General features: G+C 38.3%; 1 protein-coding gene and 2 long non-coding RNA genes across 10 annotated transcripts in view; 1 reads left to right on the top strand and 2 right to left on the bottom strand.

Annotated features, from left to right (window-relative positions):
* Nucleotides 1–21638, bottom strand: part of LOC109420344 (E3 ubiquitin-protein ligase SH3RF1) — a 74799-nt gene that overhangs the window by 31780 nt on the left and 21381 nt on the right. The gene's annotated exons all lie outside the window — the stretch shown is intronic.
* Nucleotides 7–7609, top strand: LOC134292160 (uncharacterized). The gene is made up of 2 exons (XR_009999502.1): nucleotides 7–7390; nucleotides 7468–7609. It is a non-coding gene; the product is annotated as an uncharacterized LOC134292160 (long non-coding RNA).
* Nucleotides 3449–15047, bottom strand: LOC134292161 (uncharacterized). Its single transcript, XR_009999503.1, has 2 exons — nucleotides 10483–15047; nucleotides 3449–10177 (listed from the first exon to the last, which is right to left on the bottom strand). It is a non-coding gene; the product is annotated as an uncharacterized LOC134292161 (long non-coding RNA).

Here is a 21638-nt window from a genome sequence, read left to right on the forward strand (position 1 = left end):
ACTTCCATCGCCCTATCGAGAAAACCGACTGACCAACGAATATTGTAGCGCGATTCTGAACCCGGATTTTTCACTCGCACTTCCATCGCCCTACCGAGAAAACTGACTGACCAACGAATATTGTAGCGCGATTCTGATCCCGGATTTTTCACTCGCACTTCCATCACTCTTACCTGAAAATTGTCAGCCATTCGAAAATTCTCAAGCTAATCTGATTCCGCATTCCACTATCGCTTGCATGGCTCTACTGAAAAAACCGACTCAAAACTTGATGTCCACATAAGAATAATGCAAAAAGAGTGAAATTAACCGTACTAAACCCCATTCATATTTCAATCGCAAAGTGGGAAAGCAACTAACGGCACCCAAATTTTGCGCAGTTCTTTCAGACGGGTTTGAATAGGGTCTGGGACCTATTTTGGGCACTTGTTGCTATAACTTTTTTAAATTTAAAAAAAAGACAATTCACACCGTCTTCAGCCAGAGGCTGCACAGACTGAACACTAGTATGGGACAAACATCAAATTCTCGCTCCAGTCGACTTTTTTGATTCCATTTAGGTCCCATATGATCTGTACAAAATTTCAGCGCAATCGGTGAAACTATAATTTAGCGCAAGCGGTTCAAAGTTTGCATAGGATTTACTATGGGAAAAGTTACACTTTCAGATAAAAAATTCCAGAGGTCGCACCTTGTCTCCTTAATTCAAATCGATCAACGTTTCTTGTAGAAAAATCATTTATGAAACTTTTCTTCGAAGACCGCAAATCGATCGGAAGCTTGTGAAAAAAGTTATTAATTTATTACCGATTAGTGATCAAACGAACGGCTTTTTGATTTGTTTTATTAGCAGCACTGTAGCTGCTGCCTTGGCTGCTGCTGTTTCTGGGGGTGGTGATGCCTCCCGCCACCCCATGCAACAACGACAGCAGCAGTGCTGCTGATAAAACAAAACAAAAAGCCGTTCGATAGATCATTAATCGGTAATAAATCAATAACTTTTTCCACAAGCTTCCAATCGTTTTGCGGTCTTCGAAGGAAAGTTTCACAAATGATTTTTCTACAAGAAACGTTGATAGATTTGAATTAAGGAGACAAAGGGTGGCCTCTGAGATTTTTTGTGTGAAAGTGTAACTTTTCCCATAGTAAATCCTATGCAAACTTTGAACCGCTTGCGCTAAATTATAGTTTCACCGATTGCGCTGAAATTTTGTACAGATCATATGGGACCTAAATGGCATCTAAAAAGTCGACTGGAGCGAGAATTTATTTTTTTCATACAAGCGTGTCCCATACTACTGAACACATTACTTACACTAGACCAGGGGTTCTCAAACTTTTTCAGCTTGAGACCCACTTTTGATTGTTGCAGTATTTGGCGACCCACCAACACGTATTTCCATAACGTGTCATTTTTTGAAAATTTGGACCGCCTTTTTCAATAAATACATGTGATTGCTTGCATAGGTTTACGTTTCATAAACTTACGTCACGTAGCACTTTATCTAACATTTTTTATTTATTTTTTTTCATTTTACATGCTCTCTTTTAGTTTTTTTTTTTAAATGTCAAACTTGGTTAAGGTACCCAAGTGATCAGTATCAGTAAATTCAATATCTCAAAGATTTGAGACAAGCTTGCCTGTTTCCTATGAAAAATATCAGATTGGCTCCATGCACAACTACAGAACACCACAGATTTTAGTTGTTGAAAATATAGTGGCTATTACCTATATGTATTTGCAGAACTTTAAAAAAATCCTACAAAAAGATATGAAAATTGTTCAATTTTTTTTTAAGTTTTCACGTGAAAATCTTTTAAAATACATCAGAGATTTTAGAATAATAGTTCTGCTGGATGGTCTGATCAGTTCTGATTTCTGCAAAATTTCAGATTATCCAAATTCAACAGAATTTTATCGAAGTTAAGCTGTGCCAAAGTTCGATTGAAATAAACAGATAATTTGATGAAGATTGCCAAATGTCCGTTGTTGTCCTGTCGAAATATGTCTTTTTTTTTGTTGATTTTATGGTATTTTTTCTGATATTCTAACTACTGGACTAAGCTGTAGAGCTAATTGAAAATGCTAACTGCAAGCAACAACTTGAACTTTTTTTTCCAGAACACAAAGAAAATCTATTTTTTTTCAGAATCTCAAACCTTTTGATTGAAAACACAAAGCTATAAAAATTATTTCAGAACCCAGAGAGTAGTTTTAATATTCAATTTAATCCAAACCTAAATTCAAGAAATGACTTTGCCGATACTTCAAGAGAGTGTTTGTAAATTAGAATTTGACATTAAATAATTAGAATAATCATTACTATCTCGCCAAAGTCTTCGCGACCCACCAAAAATCAGCCCGCGACCCACCAGTGGGTCGCGACCCATAGTTTGAGAAACGCTGCACTAGACAACGGACAATACACAGAACACCCAGTGCCCAGTGATGAATTTTTCGTTTGACGAAAAGTTTCCACCGACTGGAACGGGAATCGAACCCACACTCCGAGGCCTACGATACGCCCAGACGACTTCCGCCGCTAATCGCACGGCCACGAAGCCCAATTTTTAATCGATTGACTTGATTTATGGGACACGATAAGATTCATGCCATGCAGTAGCCATGATCAAACATTCAAGGCAATCGAATTGAAATTGACTAAGTTATAGCAGCAAGTGCCCAAAATAGGCCCCCCCTGCCCAAATGGTCCCAAACCCTAAATTTTATTCTGGGTTTATGCGATCAATTTTTATTTTTCCCATACAACGTTGATCCATCCTATTGTATATTTGCAATTCATAATTTAAAATTATTATGGGCTCCATGCAACAAGTGCACGTTATTCAGCGTGACGCGTTTGACTCCTGGTCTGTCCAAGATTTATTCGTAATGGAAATTTACTTGACTTCCCTAGGCATACAGCATCTTCGTGCCTGTCACACGATATACATACATGTGCAAAATGGTCTTTGGCAAAGGAAGCTCTCAATTGATAACTGTGGAAGTTTCATAAAACACTAATCTGATATGCAGGTTTTGTCCTAGCTTGGAAATATGTAATGCAAAGACGATTTTTCAGGTGTGTGATCAGTTCGTCAAGCCTGTCAAGCTTTTGATTTCTTTCATATTTTAAGGCTTCAATCATTTCTCCACTATCAGTCTGACCCAAAGTTCATCAGGTTGCTGAAAAGCCTTGATTTGATTTGGTTTAGTTAACTTTCGTAATTTCAGCGGCGCACTATAAACCCGTTCTGTAACACCGCAGGTATTCTCAAACACTAACGGTAGTGTAAAGTACAGTTTGAGCTCATTTTCTTCCTCACTGTTCATCAAGTTAGTGAAAAGTCGCAGTTTGATATGTCACATACATGGGTATTAGGCCTGTCCAGCTTTTCAAAAATGTTCTCTGATTCTCAAGTCCACCCCCATATTTTGATTGGCATCCTAAAAGAAGTAACTGGTCAAAATTTCAGCCAAATCCATTGAAATTAAGAGGTGCATCAAATCAATTTTGTGTTTTTCGACTATTTTTGAACTTCAAAAAATCATAACTACACTAAAACATGTCAAAACTTAATTCTTTCGGCATAAATTGAAAGCTATACTTGTCTGCTACAACTTCTCCGAACAACGTGTGCCAATAAAATAGAAGGAAACATGTGTAATTATCACATTTGTAATCAGAAAAACCTTAAAAAGTTGATTTTTTGATAGATTTCGTTCTGGAACACCCTAATATACTTAAAAAGTTGGATTTTTCAAAACGGCATCATATTCTCCAATGTTTTTTGGTTGTTTGCTTCTTTGACACCAATGCTGTAGGAGTTGAGCAAAAATTACTAAAATTCGTGAAAGTCAAATGTGGCCTAAAAACTAGCTTTTTGGAGGCAATCACGTTGTGGCGCGAAATTGTACTGAACGTAGTAGCTTTGCTTCCTAGTAGTTTGCCTTGGCTACCCCCTACCACGGGTGATAACAAACAAGCGCGATGACAGGTGTTGGCTATCATATCAGTGCTGACGCGATGCCACTTTTTGCGCGCCAAAGCGTGATTGCACCCGAAAAGCTAGTTTTTAGGCCACATTTGGCTTTCACGAATTTTAGTAATTTTTGCTCAACTCCTACAGCATTGGTGCCAAAGAAGCAAATAACCAAAAAACATTGGAGAATATGATGCCGTTTTGAAAAATCCAACTTATTACGTATTCCAGAACAAAATCTATCAAAAAATCAACTTTTTAAGGTTTTTCTGATTACAAATGTGATAATTACACATGTTTCCTTCAATTTCCCGGATAAAAACTAACCATAGGGTATTTGGTGAAAACCATTCCTGTACCATACAGTGTACCAGCTACAATATAGTGTATTGTAATGGAATGGTTCGCTAAAAGCTTTGCACATTGGTAGCTATTACATTTACATCCGATCTTTATGTAACAATATATTATACTGTTTTTCTTACGTTTGAACCATTCACTATTCCGAAACAATCTTTTTCCGTGCATTTTTAATTTTTTATTCAGTTTATGATTTTTTCCGTGCTTTGTTTTGTTGATGTCCGTGACATTTTTGTTGCAAAGGAAATGAAAGAGAAAAAAGTGAATAAGTTGAAACATCTATTTAAAGTCAATAAAATGTTTAAATAAAGTGGTAAACCAGGTGTCCTAAGGACTGCATATCCAAGAGATATGGTGGGCTAGGTATGTAGAGTGCGATGAGAGGAATACGAATGTAGGTCAACCCGGAAAGACGCAGGCCAGATTACCGTAAATCAGTGGATGAGTTCAACACTATTCTTTCTCTTCTTCTCTCATGTGAGATTGCCTTGTACAAGAACCGAATTAAATGCGATTTATCTATGACATTTTTAACATAAGGACTGGACTGGACACTGAAACGACTTCTGAAATAAGTTCGTCTTCGCTTTTTAACCTAACTTATAGTTGAATCGAACTTGACAGTTTTCTCATGAGTTGTTATGTACACATTTCATAGTTCAGTCAAATTGGAGCCTCAATATTGCAATAATGGTTAAGCACGCTGTAATGATACTTATGTACCTCGTCACCCACTTCATGCAACTACATTAGTGGTCTAATAACACTTAGCGTGCTAGGCATAGTTCCATCATGCCGCTCAAAGTGTTGCCACAAATAATGCTTAGTTTGCAAAACCCGGTTATCTGGCTGGTGGGACATGGGAGCTTAAGCTTCAACTGTTAATGCAATGAGAGGCTACTCAGACTTAGACGAGTTTAGGTTAGTTTGGCTAGAACTGCCATTATCGAAGGAACATGACGAGATAATATAACATTATATGGTTTATCTAATGTAAAACAATACAACATAACAAAAGAGAACCATTCCTCTCTCTCTCTTCTTGGCGTAACGTCCTCATTGGGACAAAGCCTGCTTCTCAGCTTAGTGTTCTATGAGCACTTCCACAGTTATTAACTGAGAGCTTCCTCTGCCAATGACCATTTTGCATGCGTATATCGTGTGGCAGGCACGAAGATACTCTATGCCCAAGGAAGTCAAGGAAATTTCCTTTACGAAAAGATCCTGGACCGACCGGGAATCGAACCCGTCACCCTCAGCATGGTCATGCTGAATACCCGTGCGTTTACCGCCTCGGCTATATGGGCCCTTAGAACCATTCCAAAACCATGATTAAATTTATAACCAGTAGTGAAATTACAATTAAAAACAATATATTTACGGTACATTCTATTGTTTGAAACCATACGTGTACCATACAATGTACGGTATATTAAAGCCCACGTATCAGTATTTCGAACAATTCATTTACAATAAAATGTATGGTTTTGTAAAAAAATATATATGGAGAAAAATATTTTTTTATATTGTTACGATACTTAACAACCCGTATAGTATATTGTAAAAATCTCATTTACAATTCACTGTATGGTGTCTAACATTACATCTTATTGTTTTTGTATTTTTTATTTTTACAGTGGTGTTTATTGTAACAATATGGTTTTAAATAGTACTGTTACAATACAACATTCGGTTTTTCTACTGTATTTTTTATTCGGGTTTATTGGCACACGTTGTTCGGAGAAGTTGTAGCAAACAAGTATAGCTTTCAATTTCTGCCGAAAGAATTAAGTTTTGACATGTTTTAGTGTAGTTATGATTTTTTGAAGTTCAAAAATAGTCGAAAAACACAAAATTGATTTGATGCACCTCTTAATTTCAATGGATTTGGCTGAAATTTTGACCAGTTACTTCTTATAGGATGCTAATCAAAATATGGGGGTGGACTTGAGAATCAGAGAACATTTTTGAAAAGCTGGACAGGCCTAATGGGTATGACTCACTTTTACATTTGACCATTTTCGGTGGAACACCAGAAACTGGTTTTGGAACACTACGGGTAGTCTATAAAGTGACCTGATGCTATTGACTTGCACACCATTCAGCAGGTTATCGAAAATACCCCAAATTGATGTGTCGCGTGGGTTTGGTTCCCTTATACACTTTACCGCTTCCGGTAGGATATGGATAGGTTTGGATATGGTCTGAGTCTATCTTTAACCGTTCTTTAGGTTACCTAAAGGCCATTTGATATGTTGCATCTGCATGTATGGGTTTGGTTCTCTTTTGCATTTGACCACTTCCGATGGGACACCCAGAACCGGTTTCGGAACCCTACCGGTAGTTTCTAATGTAGTCTGAGCCTATTTTCTACGTAATTGTTCATCAGGATATCGAAAAAGGCGCGATTAATTCGATGTGTCGCAAGCACGGATTTGGTTCACCGGTTGCGGAACAATACCGGTTCAGATATGGTCTGAGTTCATTTATTTAGTTAACATCAAATTCATGATAATACTGAATCAACAATTTGCCGCCATAATACTCGATTTGCAGCTGCAGCTCTCCAACCTCGGTCGCGCCCAACACTCGCCAGATCACGCTCCACCTGGTCCGCCCATCGTGCTCTCTGCGCTCCACGCCTTCTTGTACCAACCGGATGGGTAGCAAACACCAACTTTGCAGGGTTGTTGCCAACGCTGGCAGCACTGATAATTTGAATACTGAATCGATCCGAGACACCCCCCGATCGGACTCCGCGCGCACCAATTGACATCAATCTCGCGTAGTTCGATTCGTACCGAATGTCAGTGTGGCGTATCGAATGTCAGGATGAGAAGATAGAGAAGTGATATCGCAAGTCATCTACGTAGCAGCAGCTGTATAGGATTGATTTGGTAGTAATTATTATTGCAAATTTATCTAAAGTTGTTCACCAGTTATTGTATCGAATTTGAATTAGTTTCTTGCTCTACCGAGAATAGGTTACCGTAGGATACGATTCATCTGAACGTCTATGCTCGCGAAAGAATTGGATTCGTTGACTGTAAGTTCTCGATATCTCCACCTAAAACCAAGAACATAAATTCTATGATTTAGCAGGTATAAGAATAGTCCAATTAGTCTTGCTGAAGAAAGTTTGAATTAAATATCGTTGGGGAAGATATCACCAAGGAGACCGGTTTGTAAGTTGCCATTAGTTGAGTAAAACTGCCTTTTGTTATTAATAAACGTCTTCCCCAGCTTAAAGAGCTCGGCACAGGAACATCATCGTGCGATTCAATTAAGAGGTCCGAATATACTCCCTAACAAGGGTTGTTATCCGGCATTCTTGCAACGCGCCCTGCCCACCGTATCCTTCCGGCTTTGGCCACCTTCTGGATGCTGGGTTCGCCGTATATTGGTGAATATAAATTTCATTCACGCTGTGGAAAGTTGCCTTCACATCTCCCTCACGACTTTGGAATGCGTGTGCGACCCCAATGTTATTCGGCAAACTTTCAGATAAAACTACAAGGTTAAATTCATCCATACATTGTTTTTCGATAGCATACTTCTGAACTGAGATAATAGCAAATGAATGTAATTTTTTGCAAATGAATGGTTGCAACCTTGGTGTTGTCCGTTGTCGAATGTTAGTTATGTTCAGTCTGAAGAGGCCCGCAATGGTCGAAGACGGTGTAATTGTCTTTTAACTTCAGAAATTCCTTCTAAGATTTCTCTAATAATTTATTCCTCCGGAGATTCTTCCAGGAATTCCTCCGGAGATTCTTTCAGGAATTCCTCCAGAGATTCCTCCGGGAATTCTTCCGGAAATTCCTCCGGGAATTCTTCCGGAGAATCCTTCGTGAATTCTTCCGGAGATTCCTCCGGGAATTCTTCCGGAAATTCCTTCGGGAATTCTTCCGGAGATTCCTCCGGGAATTATTCCGAAAATTCATCCGGGAATTCTTCCGGGGATTCCTCCGGGAAATCTTCCGGAGATTCCTCCGGGAATTCTTCCGGAGATTCCTCCGAGAATTCTTCCGGAGATTCCTTGGAGAATTCCCGCGGAGATTCCTCCGAGAATTCCGGTGGAGATTCCTCCGAGAATTCCTGCGGATATTCCTTTGAGAATTCCTGCGGAGATTCCTACGAGAATTCCTCCGGAAATTCCTCCAAGAACTTCTCCGGAGATTCCTCCAAGAATTCTTCCGGAGATTCCTCCAAGAATTCCACGATTCCTCCAAGAATTTCTCAAGAGATTTCTGCAGTAGTTTCTTCGGAGATTCCTCCAGGCATTCCTTCGAAGATTCCTTCAGGAATTCCTACGGAGATTCCTCCAGAAATTCTTTCGGAGATTCCTGCGGGATTGCTTCGAAGATTCCTTCAGGAATTCCTCTGGCGGTTCCTGCGGAAACTCCTCCAGGAGTTCCTATAAAGATTCCTACATTAATTTCTTCGGAGATTCCTTCAGGAATTCCTGGAAGAATTTCCGGAGGAATTCCTGGAGGGATTTTTAGAGGCATTTATGGAGGAATCTCCGGAAGGTTTTCCCTGAGGAGTTTCCGAAAAAAATACTGCAGGAATCTCCGGAGGAATTATTGGAGAAATCTCAGGAGGAATTTCTGAAGAAATCTTCGGAGGAATTCCTGGAGGAATCTTTGGAGAAATCTCCCTGATGCCACTCCAGGTGTGATCTTAAAAGAAAATCCTGGAGAAAAACCAGAAGAAACTATAGATAAATTTGATAAACAATTCCTGTAGAAATCCCAAAAGGAATTCTTTGAGGATTCATATAAGAAATGCCCAGAGAAAACCTAGAGGGATCCCAAATAGTTCTATTTTAGAAAAAAAACCCTGGAGAAATCTTATAATGCATTCCTGTAGAATTCCTAGACGGAACTCTTGGAATGATCCCGGAAGGAATCTCCGAATGAATATCTGAGTGAATCCCGGAAAAAAAATACTAAAGAAATCCCGGTTAAAGTTAATGGAGGATGGTTCAAAAAAACTCCTGGTAGAATATTAGAAAACACCTCTGGAGAAAACCCTGAAGGAACTCCTACAAGATCCCATGCTATTAAATCCTGAAAAAAAAAACACTAGATCCTTCATGGAAGGTTGTTTTGTAGAAATTCCCCGGCGAACTCCTAGTGGATGTTCCGGTGGAACACCTGGAAGAATTTCAAGAGGATTTTCTGCAAAATCCCAGATAAAATCCTTCGTATGCCAGAAGATTCATCACAAAGAATCCTTCGTGGATCTTCATAAAATTTCCCGTGAAGCTTTGTCCCAGTATTTATTCAAAAACTCCATGAAGTAACCGCCAGAGTCCCAGCAGAATTCCTCCCACCGTAGTCCGCAGAATTTATAATTAGTATCTATCCATAGTTCTCGCTGTTATACCATTAAAAGTTCCCCCAGAATCCCAGCGCAATGTCTCTCATCATTATTTTCCGTGGAAAGCTTCGCAACTCCGTTGGCATCTCACTATTTGAATTTTCCCGAGGATTTTCCCCAGAAAAGGCCAGCAATGGTCGAAGACGGTGTAAAGTTATAAATTCTAGATTGAGAGTTCTCTTCATCGACTCTCTCTTCTTCAATTTAAAGAATTATTGAATCATTTTTCCCACAAGCGCGCGAAAAAGTACATTCGATTTCAATAACATTTCCTGAGGAAACGAACGAAACGAAATTTCTCTAAGTCCAAATCGTAAACAATTTGATGCCCTTTTCTTCGCATCCTTCTTACAGCATCGTTTCGTTAAATTGCTGTCAGTTAAACAAATGTCAAAATTACTTACGGAAAAAGGTGGAATTTTACTTGAGCGCTCTACTTGGCAACAGGAAACTTATGTCGTTTTCGTTTTTGCGGCGGTGCTACACCGCTTCGTGCTACACTTTTCACTGCAAAAACGAACATTTTCGGTGCAGTTGCATTGGTGTGCGTGAATAAAAATCAAAATATTTACAACTTTGCAAACGCTGATTGGTGGACACGGTGTACACTCGCTACACTCTCAAATTTTTGAGTGCTACACTATCTTGAGCGGTGCAGAAAAAGTGCTACACCGGTGCAGCACGAAAATCAAAAACGAACACTTTCGGTGCAAAAGTGCTACACCGGTGTAGCACCACCGCAAAAACGAAAACGACATTAGCTTTACCTAAGAGAATTTTCTTAGAATGTATTAGTACATCAGTACTAATGTTTTTATTTAACTAAAAAAAGCTTCCAAATAATTATCCAAAATTAATTAAAGCCAGATTTGGGCATCATTTTTGTAAAAAATGAGGTTAAAAAACTCAAGTTTGGGTTGCATTTACCTACTCTTAAGTATATTATTTTGCTGGAATTAAAGGCAAGCTACCTACTGTAAGGTTAATCAATTTACTCAAATAAGGGCCAAACTATAAGGTCACGTCAAAAGAACTCAAATTTCGGTAGTATGGTGGTCCTTGTATACATTATCGGGGTCGCACTGCTTACAGCTTTTCCAAAAGAAAAACAAGCATATATCAACGTCTGCAGAGGACAGTTTAAGTAGTACAAATTATATTTTACAGTTTAATACAAACGTGTATAAATAAGACTTGTGCTCCAAAAGTAGACATTCTGGGCCATGCGTGTTTGCTCCACGTGTATTAAGGTGTTTACAACAACCTGGATACACCCCAGCAGAAGACATACATACCACTAACTGACACGGTAAATTCCTGCCTTTCGGACAGCGTACATTATCACCTAATGCACTAATTTCCAACGGCTCATTCTCCATACAAATAAATGGTACTAGGAGGCAGTGGTGTAAAATGAATATCACTTGGACGGAGTTTTTTTGCTTATATCTCGGATTGTCACAATTTTTAAGCTCGTTCAAGGATTTCTAATAGTGTTCACAAATTTCTGTAATAATTCTGAAGTATATTGAGTGTTTTGAATATCATCAAATTATTGTAGATACTTTAATCTTGAGTTAACACCTTGGCCCAATATCTCCTCGTAGCACATTGCATGGCTGATACCTCTTCAGAGCGCTCTCTTTCTCTTGGTAAACGCGCATGTGTTTACTTTACCGTGCCTCATTTATGATGCTGGAATTTCGATGTACATACAATATACACTTTAACCCAGCCAGTTCGAAAGGGACGTGGAATGCGGCCGGCAGCGTGGAGGTTTCGCTCTCCCGGCTTTGCTCGTCTTGGTTATGTTGGTGGTACCTACGGAGAAACTGGATGAAGATTCTCAAAAAATCCCACAAGAAGTGTATGGAAAAGTGGGTTCCACCAACCAACCTACCAACCGCCACGACTGACGATGATGGAGCAACAACACGGATATGATGATAGGAGTCGGGAGCATATTCAAGTGTTTTTCTCCATCGCGTCGTTTTCTTCTGCTTTTGTGGAGGTCTTTGCGCTTATTTGATGAAATGGAAGAAGATAGATCGTCCGTCATCTTCGTCGCAGTCATGGTAGATTATGTTCTGTGTGCAATGTTGTTGCTAGCGGCCAATACGGGTTTGAAGAAGAGCCAAGGGGACTAACGTTTACATACCGACCGGCTCGTATTGAATATTGTTTTGCCTTGCTCTACTGTGAAGGGATTCCGTTGTTCGTTGTGGAATGCATACTGACCGTGAAGATCGTTTTTGTGCATATTTTTATTGGGTTGACTGCTCTTTAGCGTGCTACAAATCGTTCAAAGGAACTGCGATGAGATCCGCTCATTCCAAGTATTAATCAATTGGCTTTGGTTGTGATCTATTGAAAGCTCAACACTAAAGTCTAGCTGACTTTGAAGTATTAGCGATTGGTCGCTTTGATGAAGATTTCTCATGTAAATCTCTTTCTTGAAGCGGTTACACGATTTCACATTTCACATAGAACAAGACTTTTAAATCAGACACGTATTTCACAAATATCGAGTACTTTACAACTTTATAAGCATAGAGTTATGCAGTTCAGAACTTTTTTTGGTTCAATTAAGGATTGCCTAATCATCTTCTCCATAGTCTTACTGTTGCCTTAGTTAGGAGAGAGAGAGAGAGAGAGATGTTCATAATGTAACTGATTTGAGTTGCACAGTTACTGGTACGGATAGGGGCAGCTTTTCATTATCAGCTGAAGATTTTTGCATATCGAATGTCAAGCACGATGATACTCTATGTACGTAAAAACCAAGGAAATTTCTAATACGAAAAGATTAGATACGACCAGAACCAGAAATCGAACCCAGACACCCCTGCTGAAAAGCTGCGCGTTCTCACCTTCAGCTACATGCAGCTCGCTAAGACGCCTCTCATCAAGATTTAAAAGCTCCCTTAATGACCCAGTTTCCCTAATACAAATACCGCTTCACATATTATGCGGGCAAGCGAGTGACAAATCACCGACCCAGCCAGCAGCCATCAGCAACCGCAGCGTGATGATGATCGTTGCCACTTCCACCCCAGCCGCCGTGTGGGCAAATCTGGCGGCGAACTAACTAACTAATCAATCAAGACCACTGCCTACAAGTCGTAGTTAAGCATTAGGCCTCCGAAGGCGCGCGCGCTCCGAACACACCCGTCTTCGTCGCGTCGATGATGGAGCATGCGACAAAGTGGATGAAATAAAAATGACTAGCTACGGCGGCCGCATATGCGTACCTTGGGGCACACACGACACAAGTGCCCGGTCCGGCCTGTCTCCGTGGAAAGATTAATAATACGTTTATGGAAGGAAAATATAATCGCCCTATTGACCGAGTACACTAAATACTCTGTACCTACTGTTCAACTGAGCCACACAAAGGGTACGACTTTTCTCCCACGAGGCGACGTTGCAAAGAAGCGTAGTTGTAAACTGAATTTTTATGTTCTGGTCAATAAACTAAAAAATAGTTATTAGAGTGGGTTAACGTTGTATGGGAAAATTTAAATTTGATCACATCAACCCGGAACAAAGTTTTTTCAGACAATATGCATGTGGGCTTCGTGACCGTGCGGCTAGAGGCGTCAGTGTTCTAGACGTTTCGTAAGCCTCGGAGTGTGGGTTCGATTCCCGCTCCAGTCGGGGAAAACTTTTCGTCAAACGGAAAATTCTCCACTGGGTTTTATGTGTGTTGTCCGTTGTTAGTGTTTGTTCAGTCTGTACAACCTCTGGTTGAAGACGGTGTAGTGTCTTTTTTTTTAAACAACTGTGCAAAATTTGGATGCGTCCCCGTATTTTGCAATGCGATTGAAATTTTTATGAGAACACTCACTCTTGCATTTTTTTTTTCATAAAGGTCTTGAATTTTTCTTCAACTATATAACCGATGATGTTAAGATATAGCCTTAGATGTGCTAAAAGCTTCGTCAAAGACCGCAAAGCGATTTGATACTTGTGAAAAAAAAGTTAATATACAGATTGCGCGATGGTGCTTAATATGTAACATGTAAAGGAATAACATCAATAATAAATCCTCACTTGCTCCACAACTACATCTGGACAGATGACAATGTTTTGGCAACAAGTGATTTTGATTATTTTTATTCTTCAATTACTTAACCTAATTTACAGCTCTATTGTCCACTAGGGCACTGCGTGAGCGATTCCAATTGGATGCTGTACTTACACTTTGTACAGCGCCTAAATGTATTCTATTATAATTCTACTAGATCGAACTGGATTCCGTTGCGCTACTTTCACTTTCTAGCCTATCATGGTAGAATGATGAGCACGGGGATGTTGATGTGTGGCTCTTGTTCCTTTTCCAGTCCGATTGGGGGTCCATTACGAGTTGCCGTTAGCCGATATCCAGGTTTTCGGGTCCGTTGGAGCATATGCTCTGAAGAGGGTCAGGTGCCAGCCGCTCTCGGGGGGAAGAGTAACTGACGAAAAATTGCAAGTGCCGGGGCTGGGATCGAACCCATGACCATTAGGCCGTCCCTTATTTTGCAAAATTTAGAAATGTTATAAGTTCGTTAGTGGAAAATGATCGTTTTAGCTAAAAAATGATCGTGTCAAAATTTGAAGTCCGTATCTCAAGGCTAAGTGGTCCCTCAAGGGGCCTAAAGTTGTCAAAAATTGTATGGGACCAAAAAAACATGAAATTTTTTTCGACAAAAAAAATACGCTATTCCACTGAAACCGGTGTTTTTGGGACCCTAAAGGGCCAAAAATGTGCTTAGATTTGCGATATCTCTACTCGTTTCCAAGATATTGACAAAAAAACAACTGAAAAATCAGCATTTTTGACCATTTTTTTAGATTCCGAAGGAAATTTACCTTATTTTGTTCAATAACTCAAAAACGAGTAGAGATATCGCAAATCTAAGCACATTTTTGGCCCTTCAGGGTCCTAAAATCACCGGTTTTAGTAGAATAGCGTATTTTTTTGTCGAAAAAAAATTCATGTTTTTTTGGTCCCATACAATTTTTGACAACTTTAGGCCTCTTGAGGGACTACTTAGCCTTGAGATACGGACTTCAAATTTTGACACGATCATTTTTTAGCTAAAACGATCATTTTCCACTAACGAACTTATAACATTTCTAAATTTTGCAAAATAAGGGACGGCCTAATGACCATCCACTTATGAAGTGAACGTGTAGCCAATACGCTACGGGCCCCGGCAATGATTTTGATTATGCATTGCATTATTTTTAATGGCTGATGGTTTGTTTTCAGTCCTTCAGAAGTCTTTTAGGCAATTTTGAAAAATATCAAAGGCAGCATCCATTTATTACGTAACGCTAAAATCTACATTTTTCGACCCCCCCCCCCCCCCCCTCCGTAACGCTTTTTTGTATGAAAAGCCAATTTTTTTTGTATGGACCGTAACGCTCGGCCATACTCCCCTCCTCCCCCTAGAGCGTTGCGTAATTTGTGGATGGCGCCAAAAACTTTGTGAAAATTGAACCAAATCGTGTCAAAATTTCACAGCACGTAGTATAAATAAAATACTATCAAACGTATTTATTTAAATAAGGCTGGTAAATAAATATTTTAAATTATGCAGCTTAGTATATACAGCAGTGACATTAGGAGACTTGACCCCTCGAGGATTATACACACATTATACATGTGAAAAATAAAATTCTATTTTGAAGCCTCTGTATACTCGGAATTCTAGTATATTCAATGATAAAATGTGTCAGATAATTATTATTTGATTACATACCATAAAAAGGAGGATCAAGTCTCCCCGTTTTCAAAATACGGCATATCCTTATCAATTTAAGGAAATCTTACAATTTTAAATACACCATATTTATCAAAAATACAAAAAAAAACTTGAAAATAAAATAAATAGGAGTTATTTTCCCTTTAAATTAACCATGTGCTCAAATGGGGATCAATTGTGACCCATTTTTGAAAAATACATCATAAGACATGCCTTCATAAAAACACAGTTTTGAAAACTTCAGTAATAATGTAAAGTCCTTCTGTTGCGTATAAACTTGCAAAAGATGTTTCCTTACCATTCTGTAGGAAAAACGGAATTAGTTTTGTGTTTTTCTTAAAGTTACAGAAAAATTAAGAAAAGGGATCAAGTCTACCCAGTGTCCCCTACTATAACATCGTAATTATATCACAGACAAACCGACGTAGCACTCTAGCAATTCCCATCGTACACTAATTTAACGACCAATTTCAAAATTTGATAGTTGGTCAACTGCTCCCCCTTGCGCTCGCATCGGCTTTGATCGAGTTTGACGTTTTCTCACTACCGCCACTTAGCTCGTGGTTGGCTAAACTCAGTCTTTTCAGCATTGGGCGAATGTGCTTCCGTGACTACGTTTTGAATTGAATAATGTACGGAGTGTTGCATCTGTTTGTCTGTGATTATATAGTATTAGACATTTTTTTTATCAATTTATGAGAAAAATACAAAAAAAAAAAAACACACTTTCCCATACAAAAACCCATACAAATTTCAATCGCAATGCGCAATACGGGAACGTAATCAATCACTCCCGAATTTTGCACAGCTATTATGGGCTTTGTTGCAGTCTAATAGAACAGCGTAACAAAAATCACTATTGGTCTGTCTCAAGAGCAAACTTATGAATCTCCGACGGATTTTGGACCGCTGAATCCGAATCCGGGCTCAGATTTTCTCCAGCACGTCACAATTCCGAGCTATATACTCATTGCACAATTATGGGTCACACACAATTATTAGTCACTTTCTACTTTTATAGATAAATACTAATTAATTGCGAGCTTTTGTTAGCCATTATCATTTTTCGTTCATGAGTTGATTTGTTTTGTGTCACTATACGTATCGCACACGGGTTTATACGTCAAAACATACATATTTTCAGTAATTTTTTGTTCGGCGTAAAACCATCTGTCAAAGTAACGCTTCGATTGTGAGCATCAGAAAGTGCGTGCGCTGCTTTCGTAAGCTCTGTAAAGGCGAGCTTTAGTGATTTTCAAGTGCGAAATGGTATCGTCACCAGAACAAAGGTATACAGTGATAGACATTCGTTTAGCCGAGGCTAAAAAAAATTCAAAAAAGTGACAGGAAACTCATACAAAAGATTTTATGATAAAACTTTTTTATAGGAGTGATAGTATATCTAGTACTGTTTTATAAAAATGTGATACATCACACTTACATATACACTGAAACAAAAACGAGGGTAAAAACCCTTCAAATGTCATTTTTTGCCTAGACATTCGTTTAGCCGAATTGTACAATTTTTAGAATTCCATAATAAAAAACTATCAAATTTCGAAATATATCCAACAAAGTCATTTTGTCTGGTGATCTGCATTATAGATCGACCTGTAAATCATGAATTAGATCGTTTTTGGAAGTGTTGCCATATTAATTTTGCATGCATCTCATATAAATATGTCATAATATTTTAAATGTTTCTCAATTGAGATTTGGCGTAGTTATTTTTATCGGAAGTGTTTCAAAAGAATCTAATGAAAGTTTCATGACCAAAGCAGGTTGAAATTTTGCGAAAAACAACGTTTTTAACAGAAAAAATAACACAAACCATCAAAAAATCACATATTTAAGTATTGTTTTGATGAAATATGATGGTTTCACTTGCATAAATCACAGCGTTTACTACTATTACGTCTTCTAATAGCTCCCAATATCTTCTAGACTGTATTCTGGCTGAAATAATATACATTGGACGGCTCATATTTCGAGAAATGGCACCGAAAGTATTCAAATTTCTAGCATGAACTACTTGTTTCATAATTTAGACATTCTTTTCAAATAAATCATGTTAAAAATGAATGTGGTTCACAACTAAGACTCATTTATAATATATTTCTTCAGATTGAATGAAATAAGCCAATTATTTAACCAAATCTTGCATTTTTGTATGAGCATCTGCTTTTAAATAAACAGGGTACACAAAATCTGACACTCCTTGCAGTTCTTTCACTTTGCAGTCTTCTAACTCATTTAGTAATGGTAGTATCAAACAGGTATACTCCATAGGCATTAGGGCACGTATTTATTTCAATGCAGAACTTTTTATTTTAGCTTTTATCAATCCCATTTTAAAGTTTAACCAACTAAAAACCAATATACTTATTTTTTTCATGACATTTTATGCAATAATTTGAACATTTCTGACAATAATTCTGTACCATATTTTCAAAACTGCTAATCTAGCTTACGTTTGAGTGTTTACAGAAATCAGTTTTCTTAAATAAATTTGTTTATCGTCGCTTCTCCTTATCGGGACATTTTTTATAATATTTCTCTGAATTTTACAAATAAATAAACTTTTAAGGTCAAATATCTTGCTAACATGTCATAAACTAAATGCCTTGGAGTATATCCTCGAAATATACTCACGAAATTGCAAAAAATCTATTGAAAACCAATTTTTCATTTACCTCGGCTAAACGAATGTCTAGGCAAAAATTGAAATTTGAAAGGTTTTTACCCTCGGTTTTGTTTCAGTGTATATGTAAGTTTAATGTATCACATTTTTATAAAACTGTACTAGATATACTATTACTACGATAAAAAAGTTTTATCATAAAATCTTTTGTATGAGTTTCCTGACACTTTTTTTGTTCTCGGCTAAACGAATGTCTATCACTGTAATTTACGTTCTAAATGTAGAAATTCATGTGACTGCAGCTAATTAGAGCTTATTTCAGGCAAAATTTGTGACTCATTATTGTGCCAAGGAACACCGGGTTGCCAAGCACAAACGGGTCACTTTTTGTGCAGCATAATATTGAGAGTTCTGCGTGCATGGCCATTGCATACTTTTAGGCGTTTATCAGTGGTTGTGTTGGAGATTTTGTCCCAATTTTGAAAAATTGATTCCAAATCGTGAAAACACGCTTCGTTAAGAGGTTTGAGACTAATTTTAGATTCTACTATAGTTGATCTATCTAGAATAAGTGACCATTCATTGGAAAAATAGACAAAACATTATTGTTCAGCCGATTCCTCTTGAGTGACCTATAATAGGCAACAAATTGACCCATAATTGTGGTTGTCATTATTCACCAACATTTCAGTAATTTTCACCGTCTAAAGTTAATTGTACAAGCAGATTTGTATATAAAACAATAAAAAGGAGTTTCAATGAAGAGAATATAAAATAAAAATAATGAAAGTGTTATTTTTGTATGAAAAACGATTCATATTATAAAATGATTGTTCCTTGAGTGGCCCATAATTGTGCAATGTGTGACCCATAATTGTGCAATGAGTGTACCTCTATTTATAGGGTAAAATATACGATTTTGGGCTGTTTTGAGTGTACGCCATCAAGCATGGACATATTTTTTAGGCAATCAAAAGGTAAGTTGGTGAATTGACATGTATATTAACGACTAATGCAAAATAGGGGAACTTACGTATTTTCGGCCGTTTTATTCTTTTCGTCATGAGGGGTTTTTTGGAACCTGTTGATCTCAAAGTTGGCCTCACATCCTTCCCAACCAAGCTGAGTTACGTTTCCAAACTTCAGGCAATTTGGACCACAAAAACCCCTCATGACGAAGATAACAAACCTGCCGATAATACCTTTGTCATAATGCAACTCATTGAATTAATATTTTGTATGGAAATCGTTGCAAAACTCGATTTTTTCAGCACTCTTCGTATTTATCCAACTCGGCAAGCCTCGTTGGATAAATGTACGGCTCGTGCTGAAAAAATCAACTTTTTGCAACTCGTCAAATAAATAAATATTGCATGAGTCGTTAAATTGGATGGTAATTGACCAATTTACCCATTGATTGCATAAAAACATAATTCCATGCTTAATGGCTTGTGACAAAAAAAAACCAAAATCACATATTTTGTCCTATAAATTGAGGTATAGCTCAAAATTGTGACGTGCTGGAGCAAATCTGAGCCCGGATTCGGACTCAGTTTGCTCTTGAGACAAAATAAATGTTGCTCTGTGTAGTTACTCAAGTAAGCAAAAAGTTGATATTTTCAGCAGGAGTCGTACATTTATCTAACGAGGCTTGCCGAGTGGCGAAAAATACGAAGAGCGCTGAAAAAATCTAGTTTTGCAACGAGTTTCATAAAAAAAATTGCAATGGTTTTTTTAATTATACAACTCATTTCAGTTACATAATGTTCATAGTGCAACTCAAATGAGTTTTATAATGAACATTATATAATCATTTTTCATTATACAACTCATTTCAATTGTATAATGAATAAATCAGTACGAAAAAGTAGGTCATTACACACTTAATTTTGATTACCGAGTTCGGTAATTTTTTGACGAGATTAAAACTGCTGAGCACCGAGCTCATTCAGCAAAAATGCATTGTTTACCTTTTCCATACGATTTTGACAGTTGTTTTACTGAACCTCAGTAAAATCGATTACCGAAACTACCGATATCGTACTGCTGTTATAATCTCGTCAAAAACGTACCGAACAGGAAATTCAGATATAAGTGTGTATGATACTGAACTCACTTATTGCGAATCTTTTCTAAAATCCGCATACCGGCCAACAACTTGTGCGCCTACAGCCCATGCGCCGGGTTGTGCGCCATACAAAATGTAAATAAACAAGTGTCAAAATGGTTCGCGCCAAGAGCTCTCTCTCTCTTAGGGTTCGGTTCCATTTTTTGTCAAAAACATTGAACTTCCTTATGTCTGGAAATAATGTACAACAAAGATAATTATTGGCGGTAACAACGCTTTTACTTTATTAAACCACTGATTAATAGTGATTTGGCGCATAGGCAATCGGCGCGCAAATTGTGCGCTGGTGTGCGGATTTAAGTTAATCGTCGCAAAGTGCCCAACACACATTATACCCTGGCGCGCGACCTAGAGGTCGAAGAGAAACTGGTCGAAATGCTAAAAATTCTCGAGAAGCTCAATAGCATTAACAAAGAGTTTTTAATTAAAACTATTAGGAGCTTTATGAATACGATAAAAAAAACGATCAAGTCTGACGATACATGTCAATGGTTGCTCCTCCGTGATTTATCTGAGCTGGTACCAATTGCACTGAGATCCAAATGAATAAGGGCTGGGACACCCCACTTATTCTCAAAGTGCAATTTAACCTTCCAGGACGCGCGCCATCAAGCAACCGAAACTGCACCGCGCTCGCGCTGTATACGAAAAGCGAAGTGTTTTGGTAGTGTTGTACTTTTTACAACAGCGCGCGCTGAAGGGTTAAGCAGCTCATACATTTTGGATCAATAACGGCGCCGGCCATGTCCTTATAGTCAGTTGGGAAGGGAAAGGAGTTTAAGAGTGTGCTGGTTGTTGCTACTAAAAACCGAGATCACCTCTGCATCCCCACAACCAGCACGGACTGGGGTATTTGTTAGACGGAAAGGATGGGAGATCTGGGATTCACCGTTGGGTCGGTGATGCGATCCTTGGATAGGGGGTTATTTGTAGTGTTCGTAAGGTGATAGATTGTGTGGTGAATAAGGTGAATAAGATAAAGCGGCACAGCACGCTTTGGTTGCATAACTTATAGGCGTTATATACACTGTGCTGTGAGTGGAAGTTGGAAGGGAGAGAAACGACTTTTATTTCAATTTGTTTCTGGTTCTAGCGATGGCTATGAACATATGAATATACATGAGTTGTATATGTAGTGAGAAAGAGAGAGAGAGAGAGAGAGAGAGAGAGAGAGAGAGAGAGAGAAAGTGGAAAAAAAGATACAAAGTAGGATGAAAGGGACGGGCCAGGGATTGAACCCATGACCTTCTGCATACGAATCAGAAGCGGTAGCCACTAGACCACCAAGCGCGTCTATTAGGAGCTTTATGAATATACCTATAAACAGTTTTTTTCAATGAGTGTAATCAGTTTTTTACCTTTTAAATCCACCATCTTTTGCTTATCCTTT

The sequence above is a fragment of the Aedes albopictus genome, chromosome 3 (assembly GCF_035046485.1).
Source record: "Aedes albopictus strain Foshan chromosome 3, AalbF5, whole genome shotgun sequence".
Classification (NCBI taxonomy): Eukaryota; Metazoa; Arthropoda; class Insecta; order Diptera; family Culicidae; genus Aedes; species Aedes albopictus.